General features: G+C 38.4%; 1 long non-coding RNA gene across 4 annotated transcripts in view; it reads right to left on the reverse strand.

The window, feature by feature from the left end:
* The window catches only part of LOC144301335 (uncharacterized), a 35712-nt gene that overhangs the window by 15074 nt on the left and 7923 nt on the right, over positions 1–12715 (reverse strand). For 3 of the 4 annotated variants that reach the window (XR_013368151.1, XR_013368152.1, XR_013368150.1), the window contains exon 3: positions 12026–12229. This is a non-coding gene — a long non-coding RNA (uncharacterized LOC144301335). Of the gene's footprint in view, positions 1–11122; positions 11374–12025; positions 12230–12715 lie in introns of those variants that run through there. The other variant, XR_013368153.1, reaches the window with a different exon arrangement.

A 12715-nucleotide genomic window follows, 5' to 3' on the forward strand; every position in this document is an offset into this window, starting at 1 on the left:
GTCAATGGAAGGGAGGAGAAAGGAAAGGCAGAAAGGGCAGACTTTTCTAACGCGGGGCCTGCCTGGTGATGAAGGCAGTGGTAGGGGGAGGTTATGGGAGAAAAGAAGCAGGTAGAGGGAGAGCCAGTAAGAAGCAGAGAAGAGCGAACTGTTTCAAGAACTAGGAAGGAGAAGTCGTTGAGCAAAGCTGTGGTCAAGTGAAGGCGGGAGAGGCAGCTGCGGAGGCCGACTTTGCAGCCCAGGGGCGGTGCAGGCCCCAAAGGGGAAGTGTCCCTGTCAGAAGGTCTGTGGACACCCTGCTGAGCTCCACAGGCAGTGAAACTAGGGGCCCTGTTCCGTTCAGTTCCTCGGGGGCTTGAACAACTTGAGGAGGACAGTTACAATTTCGGGAGCAAAGCTCAATGTATGTATGTGTGGTTTTTAGTGACTGAAAATTCCTTTTTTTTTTTTTTTTTTTTTAGCTTTTAAAGATTTTATTTATTTATTCATGAGAGACAGAGAGAGAAAGTGGCAGAGACACAGGCAGAAGGAGAAGCAGGCTCCATGCAGGGAGCCCGACGTGGGACTCGATCCCAGGACCCCGGAAGCATGATGTGAACCAAAGGCAGACACTCAACCACTGAGCCACCCAGATGCCCTGAGAACTTCCTAGAATGATAAAAAACAGGGGATCCCTGGGTGCTTCAGTGGTTTGCCTGTGTCTCTGCCTCTCTGTGTGTGTCTCTCATGAATAAATAAATAAAATATTTAAAAATAAATAAATAAATAAATAACCAAGACTATTAAAAGGATATACATACATAAGATTTTAAAATATATATATTCTTTCTCTCTATTATAAATACGATATAATATTGGATTGATTGATAGTTGAGGGACGTCTGCCGCTTGGCCAGACTTGGAAAGGCAAGTGGCCCTAAGCCAATGGAAGTCACAGAAGAAGAGGGGTGGTAGGAACTTGCAGAAAACCTAAATATAAATGGAGCTTTTGATGAGGTGAGTCATAGTGTGGACTTCAAGGACACTGAAAGGTAGACAGTGTCAGATGAGGAGGAGATCATGTTCCCACAAAATGAATAGCCCCAAGCTATGTGACCTGAGTTCTGCACTCAGGACCCAAGTCCAACTGCTAGTGGAGGGAGGCAGAAGAGTGAGAGGCTAAGAGGGAAAAGATCCTCCCTCCAGAGAAGATTCCAGGAGGCAACAGCCCCCTCATAACTTGTAGAGGATTCCCCCACATGCACCCCTCCCAACAAAGTCAGCAGACTACCCAAGAGTGGAAGCTAAGATTTCTTACCCATTTACCAAGATTAGCATGGCCCACATGGGAATCTGGGCCTGCCTACATAGCCAGCCTCTTCGAAGCCTCGGACCCCCTGAGAGGAAGATTGAGAAAAGAAGATGAGAGCAGCCCCTCAAAGAGGGCTGTTGAGTATGTGTGTGACATGCGATAGGGCAGTGGGTCTTAAACTAGGCCACGTGGAACCCCGGCCGAGGTGATTTATGGCTACATCAGAAGTTTTTTCTTCATTGGCAGATAGAATAAGCTCCCTTTTTAAAAATAATGTTTATTTCCTATGATAAAATTAATACATTTTTTATCAGGAGAATTAAAAGAAGAGAAGTATTCATAATCTTACCTCCACATATTTATAAATATTTCCTTTCAGGCTCTTTTTTGTGATATATTGATCAATCATGTATATATAAATATAAATATTTGATGAGCTCTATGCCCAAAATTGGGCATAGAGCTCATGACCTCGAGATCAAGAGTTTCATACTTGCCAGCCAAGTGGCCCTACTAAAAATATCTTTTAGATATATTTATGAATAATGATAGTTAACTATCATTATTAATTAATAATTTAATTAATATATTTTGAATACCTACCAAGACAAGCACAGTTTTTTTTTCAAGCACAGTTTTTAACCCTTTTCAGATATTGAAGCAATTTTATAACAACCCTATGAGGTAGAAACATTATTGTTTCTACTTAATAATAAAAGAAACTGAGGATTAGAGAGGTAAAGAATTTGTCCAAAGTCACACAGTAGTAAGTAGGGGACTGGAATTCAAACCTAGATCTGACTATGGAGCTTACATCTTTAGACAATATATACACTGTATTTTAAATGGATTTGTTAAGTTTTTTCATTAAATATTATATTGTATTTCCCACATCATATAAAAGAATTTATTCAACATAAATTTTTTGTCTCATAACTTTTCATAATTTTTTGGTCCCTGTCACCATTTGTTTACCCTAGAATCAAGTAAAAGAAAAGATCTGATTTGTTTCAACCTATATGTTGATTTAGTATATCTGTATATAAACTATACATTTACTTAATATATGAATATTTCAAAGTGTTCAAAAAAGAAACTGCGCTATCCAGGAGCTCCACTCCATGACTGAAAGCAAACAAACATATCTTAACAAATTTAAAAGGGTAGAACTCATATAATGTATGCTGTCAGACCACAATGGAAATAAACTAGAACCCAAAACAGAAAGATAGTTGGAAATTCCAAAATAATTGGAGATTAAATAACACACTTCTAAATAATACAGGAGTCAAAAAAGAAGTCTCAAGAGAAATTAAAAAAATACTTTGAACTAAATGAAAATAAAAGTAGAATTTATCAAAATTTGTGGGATGCAGTGAAATAGTGCTTAGAGTGAAATATATAGCATTGTATGTATATTAGAAAAGAAAGATATAAAATCATTAATATAAGCTACTACTTTAGGAAACTAAAGAAAGAAGAGGAATATAAGCTTAAATCAAGCAGAAGGAAATAAATAATAATCGGTACAGAAATAAATGAAATTGAAAACAGGAAAACAATAAAGAAAAGTCAATGAAACCAAAAGCTGGTTCTTAGGGGATCCCTGGGTGGTGCAGTGGTTTGGCGCCTGCCTTTGGCCCAGGGCGTGATCCTGGAGACCCGGGATCGAATCCCACGTCGGGCTCCCGGTGCATGGAGCCTGCTTCTCCCTCTGCCTATGTCTCTGCCTCTCTCTCTCTCTGTGACTATCATAAATAAATAAATAAAAATTAAAAAAAAAAAAGCTGGTTCTTAGAAAATAAAATCAGTAAGAATGATAAACCTCTTGCCAGGTTAACTGAGAAAAAAGAAGAAAAGACACAAATAACTAATATCAGAAATGAAAGAAGAGCCATCTTTACTGAACATTAAAAGGATAATAAAAAGTATTATGAACTCTATGCCCACAAAATTGATAATTTAGATGAAACAGATTAATTTCTTGCAATGCAAACTACTGGAACCCACAAAAGGAGAAACAGAGGCCTCTGTCTAGCAATGATATTGAATTGATAATCAGTAACTTTCCAAAACAGAAAGTACCAGGCCCAGATGGGCTTACTGGTGAATTCTATCAAACATTTCAAGAAGAAATGATATCAATTCTCTAAAATCTCTTCCAGAAAATAGAATCAAGGGAAACACTTCTTAACTCATTCTGTGAGGCCAGCTTTACCCTAATACCAAGACCAGATAAATACAAGAAAGGAAAACCCAGAAATGATCATCTCTCATAATTATAGATGCAAAAATCCTTAGCAAAATATTAGCAAAACAAATCCAACAATATATAAAATGAATTATATACCACAACCAAATGGGACTTATTTCAGATAAGGCTATATCAATATTCAAAAATCAATTAATATAATCCATCTCATCAACAGGCTAAAGAAGAAAAACCATATGATTATATCAATAGATACAGAAAGAGAATTTGACAAAATCCAATACCCATTCACTATAAAAATTCTCAGCAAACCAAGATTGGAGGGGAGCTTCATCAGCTTGATAAAGAACACCTATAGAAACATAATGTTAGAATCATTCTTAATGTGAGAAAACAGATGCTTTCCCTCTACAATTGGGAACAAGGCAAGGATGTCCACTCTAACCACTGCTACAATTCAAAATTGTGCTGGAGGGGCAGCTGTCTGGCTCAGCTGGTAGAGCATGAGACTCTTGATGTTGGGGTTGTGAATTAAAGCCCCATGGCTGGTGTAGAGAATACTTAAAAAATAAAACCTTAAAAAAAATAAAAGCCCAAAATTGTACCAGAAGTCCTAGCTAATATAAAAAGACAAGAAAATGAAATAAAAGATATATGGATTGGGGCAGCCCCAGTGGCGCAGCGGTTTAGCGCCGCCTGCAGCCCGGGGTGTGATCCTGGAGACCCGGGATCAAGTCCCACATCAGGCTCCCTGCATGGTGCCTGCTTCTCCCTCTGCCTGTGTCTCTGCCTCTCTCTCTCTAGCTGTGTCTCTATGAATAAATAAATAAAATCTTTAAAAAAAAAAAAAAAGATATATGGATTGGCAAGGAAGAAATCAAACTGTTGGGATGCCTGGGTGGCTCAGCAGTTGAGCATCTGCCTTTGGCTCAGGACATGATCCCAGGGTCCAGGGATTGAGTCCTGCATCAGCCTCCCTTCGAGGAGCCTGCTTCTCCCTCTGCCTATGTCTCCGCCTCTTTCTCTCTGTGTCTTTCATGAATAAATAAAATCTTAAAAAAAAAAAAAAAAAAAAGAACTCAAACTTTCTTTGCTCACAGATGACCAGATTGTCTACGTAGAAAATGCCAAGGAATTGATAAAGCAAACAAACCGCCCCCGATGACCTGCGGCTACTCTACACATTCCAGGCTGACTTCCAGGGCAAGCTCTACCCCATCCTGGACACGTGCTGGCACGAGAGGGGCAGCAACACACTGCCTATGGTGCTGTCCCCACCCAGCGGGCCTCTCCACCTCACCCCTCCGCAGCCCACCAAGCTGTAGGGTTGCTGGTGAGTCTGCCTGCCTACAGGCTCTTCCAGCAGGGGCTCTGCTGGGTTCAGCCAGCAGAGATGATGATGTCCTTTACTCTTTGGGAAGGTCTTCATGCCTGTATATTCCTGGAAACATTTAATGATAAGAAGAAAAGGACCATGATCCCTTCCCTATCAGCCAGGCGTGTATTTATTAACCTTTTGCTGGTCATTCACCTGCTTATTAACCAGCAGAACCAGGCCGTAGTGTCCTTGGGTTAAGATAGACTTCCCTTGATCCCTCCTAACCATGCTTTCAGCTTGCTCTTTTAACAAAAGGTGGAAACATTCCCATGTATATTTTCTGTCAACGTGAACTTAAGGATAATAAATTTGACATGATCTTTCTCTTTATTAAAAAAAAAAAAAAAAAGCCCTGGGGGCTGAAGGCGGCACTAAACTGCTGAGCCACCCAGGGCTGCCCAATCCTAAAGTTTATATAGAAAGGCAAATGACTCCAAACAGCCAACTCGATGCTGAAGAACTAAGTTGGAGGTCTGACATTACACAACTTTAAGACTTACTCTAAAGCTACAGTAATCAAGACAGTGTGGTATCAATAAAACATAGACCAATAGATCAATGAAACAGAATAGAGATCTCAGGCATAAACCCACACAAATATAGTTAACTGATCTCTCTGACAAAGGAGAAAAGGCAAGTTAATGGAGAAAGAATAGTCTTTTCAACAAATGGTGCTGGAAAATTGGACATCCATATGAAAAACAAAAGAAAGAAAAAAGAAAAGAATTTAGACACAGAAATTATAGCTTTCACAGAAATTAACTCTAAATGAGTCATGGACCTAACTGTAAAACGCAAAACTATAAAATTTCTAGAAGATAATATAGGAGAAAATCTAGGTCACTGTGGGTTTGGCTCTTACTTTATAGACACAACACCAGAAACACAATCCATGAAAGAAAAAAATTGATCAATTGGCCTTATTAAAATAAGAAATTTCATTTCTGTGAAAGATAATGTTCAGAGAATGAAAATACAAGCCATAGAATAGGAGAAAATATTTGCAAAGCACGTGTCTGATAAAGGCCTTGAATATAAAATATACAAAGAACTCTTAAAACCAACAATAAGAAAAGAAGCAATCCAATTAAAAAGTGGGTAAAATATCTTAACAGAAAACTCACCAAAGAAGATATACAGATGTCAAATAAATGTATGAATAGATATTCAACATCATTTATCACTAGGGAACTACAAATTAAAGGAAGAATGAAACACTGCTCCAAAACTATGAGAATGCCTAAAATCTAAAACACTGATAACACCAATATCTGTCAGGTTACAGAGTAACAGGAACTCCCATTCATTGCTGAGAGTAAATGGTACAGCCACTTTGAAGACAGTTTGGCAGTTTCTTACAAAGCTTTTCTAGTGTGAAAAGGCTATGTACTCTATGACATTTGGGAAAGAGCAAACTGTGGAGATGGTAGTAAGAATAGTGGTTGTCAGAAGTTCAGGGATATTGAGGGAGGGTTGAATAAGTGAAACTGAATTTTTAGTGTGGTAAAATGATTCTGTATGATACTGTGATGGTGGACACATGACATTATGTATTTGTCAAAACCCATAGAAATGACAATACAGAGAACCTTAATGTAAACTACAGACTTCAGTTAATAGTAACATATCACTGTGGTCAACTAATGGTGATAAATGCGCCACACTAATAGAAGAGGTTAATGAAAGAGGAAACTGTGTAGGAATGAATATAGGAAGGAGGTATATGCAAATTCTCTGTACTGTCCACTCAAGTTTTCTATAAATCAAAATAAACTGTTGTAAAAAATAAAGTCTATTAATTAAAAAACATAAATGTCTGAGAGTAACAAAAACAAATTTAAAAAATATGGGGGAAGGGAGGGTTTACCTTCCTAGATGTGGCTGAGACTAAGTTCATACCCGATATCCAGCAACTAAAAGACTTCATATCTCTGCTTCCCTTACAGATAGAGGTATAAACTTTTTAGTTGGGACTTCCAGAAAAATCCTTAAAAACAAAATCAGACAGCTGGCATGTACCATTCTGGCCCTGCCCACTCTGTTTGTTTCCTGGAAAAAAGGGATGTAAGCTGGAGCTTCAGCAGCTATTCTGGAGCACAAGAAGATCCTGAGGTTGAGGATGGCTGAGCAGAATAATGGAAGAATGAGCATGGTGCCACTATGCTAACGCTGGCCTTATTATACTAGACTTCTTTTTTTTTTAATTTTTTTAAATTTATTTATGATAGTCATACAGAGAGAAAGAGAGAGAGGCAGAGACACAGGCAGAGGGGGAAGCAGGCTCCATGCACTGGGAGCCTGATGTGGGATTCGATCCCGGGTCTCCAGGATCACGCCCTGGGCCAAAGGCAGGCGCCAAACCGCTGCGCCACCCAGGGATCCCACTAGACTTCTTTTAATATTAGAAATAAACTTATTTCTTGTTTAAGCTTGTATTTGCTATCCATGTTACTAGCTAAATGACAATTTCTACCTGGTATGCCAGATAGATACATTATTGAAATGCTATTATGATAAAACCATATATATAGCATAGGAATAAACAATACAAGTAAAGTAATAATAATAAAGAGTCCAGAAACAAATTCAAACAAGGACTTAACATAATGATAACATTTCATTTAGAGAGAGAAGGATGGCTTACTTAATATATGATGTTGGCAGAATTGACTAGCCATCTGGAAGAAAATATGATGATACTTCTACCCCACATCATATGCAAAAATAAACTCCAGATGGACTGAGAGTCTAAATGTGAAAAATAAAAATATTAGATACAAATGTAAGGAATTATTTTTAAGATAATCAAGTAAAGAAAACTTTCTGATGCAAAAGATAAAACTTAGAAACCCTAAGGGTCACCGCCTAAGAAGGAGAGAGAGAGAGAGAATCTTAAACAGGCTCCACATCCAGTGCAGAGCCTGATGTGGGTTTGATCTCACAACCTCAAGATCATGACCTGAGTGGAAATCAAGAGTTGGATGCTTTACCTACTGAGCCACCCAGGTACCCTGTCATATATCACCTCTTAAAAATGAATATGTTTTCATATAGCAAAAGAAATGATAAGCATAGTCAAAAGACTAAATACTTAAAATGTACATGACAAAGGATGAATGTTGCTAATGTACCTTAACTCCTACAAACCAAAAAAAGAAAAAAAGACAATCCAATGAAAATTTTACAAAGCACATTAATAGGTACTTCCAGAAAAAAGGTGTAAATCATCAGTGGTATGAAAAGATTCTTAACTTCACTGGTATTCAAGTAAATACAAATTAGCACAATAAAAGCATAGCATTTTGATCCATCAGATTAGCAAAAATAAAAAATATTGGTGAGATTACCCATATGGATATGGAATGTGAATTTCTATAGCATCTCTGGAAAGTATTATTTCAATATGTATTAAAATGCACATATTCCTCAATCCAGAGATACTACTTTCTGTAATGTATTCTACAGAAAAAATAATACCACTACATAAAGAAATATATTCAAGAAAATTTATTGTAGCATGACTTTGTAGGGGCAAAAAAATGCACCTAACCTGAAGAATTTAATGTGAGCCTCCATCAGTAGAGGAGGGGTGATAGAGTATGGTGCTATGTGGTATTATACAACTTAAAAAAAAATGAATTTTATATATATTCATTTTTCAATTCAATTTCATTTTTTCAATTCAATTCGTATATATATGTATATGTATATACATACCTATACCTATACATATATATACACACATATGTGTATGTACATATATATGTATATGTGTATATATATATATTCCTAGACACATAACTGTACTAATGGACTTTTTTATTTCTTAAATGTCCACTTGAGGACTGTGTTTACCTAAACAACAGAGGAAACAATTTGTATTTTATCTCATATAAGAAGCAACCCACGGAAAAATGAGCTAATTGACACCATATTTCTGATTTATTCCTGTGATGTTTTCTTACAGACTGACACTTCAGGGAACTGTCCAGCTGATCTATGTTTTCATCAGGTTCAAGATGCTAGTGGATTTAGCTTCCAACAATAGAGAAGTAGCTCCTATGGGACCAACCTTCCCGCAGGTAGCACAATAAGCTCTGGATATAACAAACAGAAACAACAAGTACCTAAAGGCATGAGGGAGCAACAAAAAGCAGGCAGATAATGGAGCGGAGTCAACATTTAGACAGGAACAGCTCTGAGTTTCTCAGTTTTCTAACTTTTTGCCAGAGGGCAGGCCCCCTTTTGCCGTGTGAGGCAGTTAAACTCAGATCATATAGAGTCCAACTGTCTTGAAGAATCCAAGGATACAGTAGGTGGGAAGTGAGAAGGGTTATCTCAGAAAGGAAGGAGAGGAAAGCTTCAAACTCTGCCCAAACCTCTGCTAACTCTTGAACTATACCTGTGCAGGGAGACTCCAGCCAGCCCAGAATTTTGCTGCTGCCTACCACAATGAGGATGACAGAGCCTGCAGTCTGAGTCCAGCCAAAATAACTGCCTGCTTTAGAAAAACATTTCTCAGAGACATAGAATTCATAATCTCTACAAGTATCATTTACAATGTCTAGGGTACAGCCCAGTATTATGAGGCATATGAGGGAATGGGAAAATGGGACCCATATGAAGAGAAAAGGCATTCTAGTGAAGACTAATGCCCAAGATTTACCACATGTTGGAAATGAGCAGTTAAGCATTTTAAAACAGCTATTATAACTACTCAAGGATGTAACAGAAGATACACTCAAAGTAAACAAAAAATAATAACTATATGCAGAGAAATAGAAATATTAATAAAGAACCAAATGGAAATTCTAGAACTGAAAAACTTCCTGGTTGGGGTTGAAAGTATTTTGTAGATGACAGCAGAAAGAGTCAGGGAACTTGACTATAGATCAATAGAAATGATCTACTCCAGGGACGCCTGGGTGGCTCAGCGATCGAGCAACTGCCTTTGGCCCAGGGTGTGATCTTGGAATTCCAGGTTTGAGTCCAACATTGGGCTCCCTGCAAGGAGCCTGCTTCTCCCTCTGCCTATGTCTCTACCTCTCTCTCTCTGTGTCTCTCATGAATAAATAAATAAAATCTTTTTAAAAAATGTTCTACTCTGAAGCACAGAAAAAAAAAAGACCCTCCCTCCAAAAAATGAACAGAGATTCAAAGATGTGAGGGATAATACCAAAAAGTATAGCATATGTGTTAAGAGCATCCTAGAAGAGAGGAGAAGGACTGTAGTGCAGAAAAAAAATATTTAAAGAAATAATGGCCAGAATTCCTGCAAATTTGGTTTAAGACATAAAATTACAGACTTAGGAAGATTAACTGACTTCAAGCAGAATAAATACAAATAAAACCACATCTGAACTTATACTGTTGGAGCCAAAGATAAAGAGCAAATATTGCAAGCAGTCAGAAAAAAATGATATATTACATACAAGAATATGATAATTTGAATGCCCAGTGACCATCAGAAAAGAAATGGAAGCCAGAATCAACAGAAGAATATTAAAGTTCTGTACAAAAAATAAAGTCAACTTAGATTTCTATATCCAGCAAAAGCATCCTTTAAGAGTGAAAGTTAAACAAAGATTTTTTTTAAAATTTTATTTATTTATGATAGTCACAGAGAGAGAGAGAGAGAGAGAGAGAGAGAGAGAGAGGCAGAGACATAGGCAGAGGGAGAAGCAGGCTCCATGCACCGGGAGCCTGACGTGGGATTCGATCCCAGGTCTCCAGGATTGCCCTGAGCCAAAGGCAGGCACCAAACTGCTGCGCCACCCAGGGATCCCAAAGATATTTTTAATTAAGCAAAAACTTACATTTATTGCCAGCCAAAATGCACTACAAGCAATATTAAGGGAAGTTCATCAAGCTAAAGAGAACTGGTATTAAATTAGAACTCAATCCTTCAGGAAGGAAAAAAGAGCACTAGAAATGGAAAAATATATGTAAATATAAGATTATTTTCCTTTTTAATTTCTTTAAAATAATATTTACCAGGCAGCCTGGGTGGCTCAGAGGTTTAGTGCCGCCTTCAGCCCAGGGCCTGATCCTGGAGACCTGGGATTGAGTCCCACGTCAGGATCCCTGCATGGAGCCTGCTTCTCCCTCTGCCTGAGTCTCTGCCTCTCTCTCTCTCTCTGTGTCTCCCATGAAAAAATAAGTAAAATCTTTTTTTTTTTTTTTTAAATAAGTAAAATCTTAAAAAAAATAATATTTGCTAAGATAATATTTGATGTGGGGCACCTGGGTGGCTCAGTCAGTTGAGCATTTGACTTTGGCTCAGGTCATGATCTCGGGGTCCTGGGATAGAGAGCTAGTTTGGAGGTTTTAGCAGGGGAGCGCAGCTACTCGTATACCCTTGACCGAAGAACGGTCCTCCTGTATCGGGGATGGTCGTCCTCTTCGACCAGCACGCAGCTTCGGGAGGGACGCACATGGAGCGGTGAGGGAGGAAGGGGACCCGCCTAGCCAGCCAGATCAGCCGAATCAACCCTGGAGATCAATGGGGTGACAGATGTTGCAGCCAGATCGCCCTCACATCCGGGGTCCTGGGATTGAGCCCCATGTTGGGCTCCACGCTCAACAGGGAGTCTGCTTCTCCTTCTGCCTCTCCTCCTGCTCATGCTCTCTCTCTCTCTTTCTCTCAAATAAATAAAATCTTTAAAAAATATAATGTTTGGTACAAAAATTATAACATTGTCTTGTGAATGTTCATATCATGAACATGTAGATATTATATATTTAACGACTATAGCATAAAGTAAGGGTCAGTTGAGAGGAGAATAAAATGGCAAATTTCTTACACTCTAGAAGAAGCAGTAAAACATTAACTCTAAGTAGATTGTAAAAAATTAAGAATGTATATTTTAATTCCTACAATGACCTTAAAAAGGTATGGCTAAATAGACAATAAATAAACAAATATGGAATCCTTAAGTATATCCAATTAATGAAAATAGACAGGAAAGGAGGTATAGAAGACCAAACTATGGGGGGAACAAACAACAAATAAATAGTAAAATATTAGACCTAACCCTGTCCATGTTAATTATTACATTAAGTGTAAATAGACAAAATATTCCAATTTAAAGGCAGAGATGGCCAGAATCAAAGAAAAAGAAAAATGTAACCATGTGCGGTTTACCTTGGAGATATAAGTGAAGTATCAAGATGTGAGTAGGCTGAAAGTAAATGGATGAGATGCCTGGGTGGCTGAGTGGTTGAGCGTTTGCCTTTGGCTCAGGGTGTGATCCCAGGGTCCTAGGATCGAGTCCTGCATTGGGCTCTCTGCGGGAGGCCTGCTTCTGTCTGTGCCTTCTGTGTCTCTCATGAAAAAGTAAGTAAATATCTTAAAAAAAGAGAGAGAGAAAGTAAATGGATGGGAAATTATGCTAGGTAAACAGTGAGCACAAGAATTATAAGATGGCTATATTAGCATCAGATAAAGTAGATGTCAAGCAGAGAGAAGTACCATAAGTAGATGAAAGTATTTACAGAGTATTGGGTTACTTGTGTGGCTCAGTCTGTTAAGCAACTGACTCTAGATCTCAGCTCAGGTCTCAATCTCAAGCCATGAGTTCAGGCCCCACATTGTGCTCCATACTGGGCATGGAGACTACTTTTTTAAAAAAAAGTATTAAGGGGCACATAGGTGGCTCAGTCAGTTGGGTATCTGCGTTTGGCTCAGGTCATGATCCTGGGATCCTGGGATGGGGTGTGTCAGGCTCCCTGCTCAGTGGGAAGTCTGCTTCTTCCTCTCCTTCTGCCCTTCCCCCTGCTATTTTGCTCACGCTTTCTCTCTCTCTCTCTTTCTTTCAAACAAATAAAGTCTTAA

This window comes from Canis aureus, chromosome 29 (genome assembly GCF_053574225.1).
Source record: "Canis aureus isolate CA01 chromosome 29, VMU_Caureus_v.1.0, whole genome shotgun sequence".
Taxonomy (NCBI): domain Eukaryota; kingdom Metazoa; phylum Chordata; class Mammalia; order Carnivora; family Canidae; genus Canis; species Canis aureus.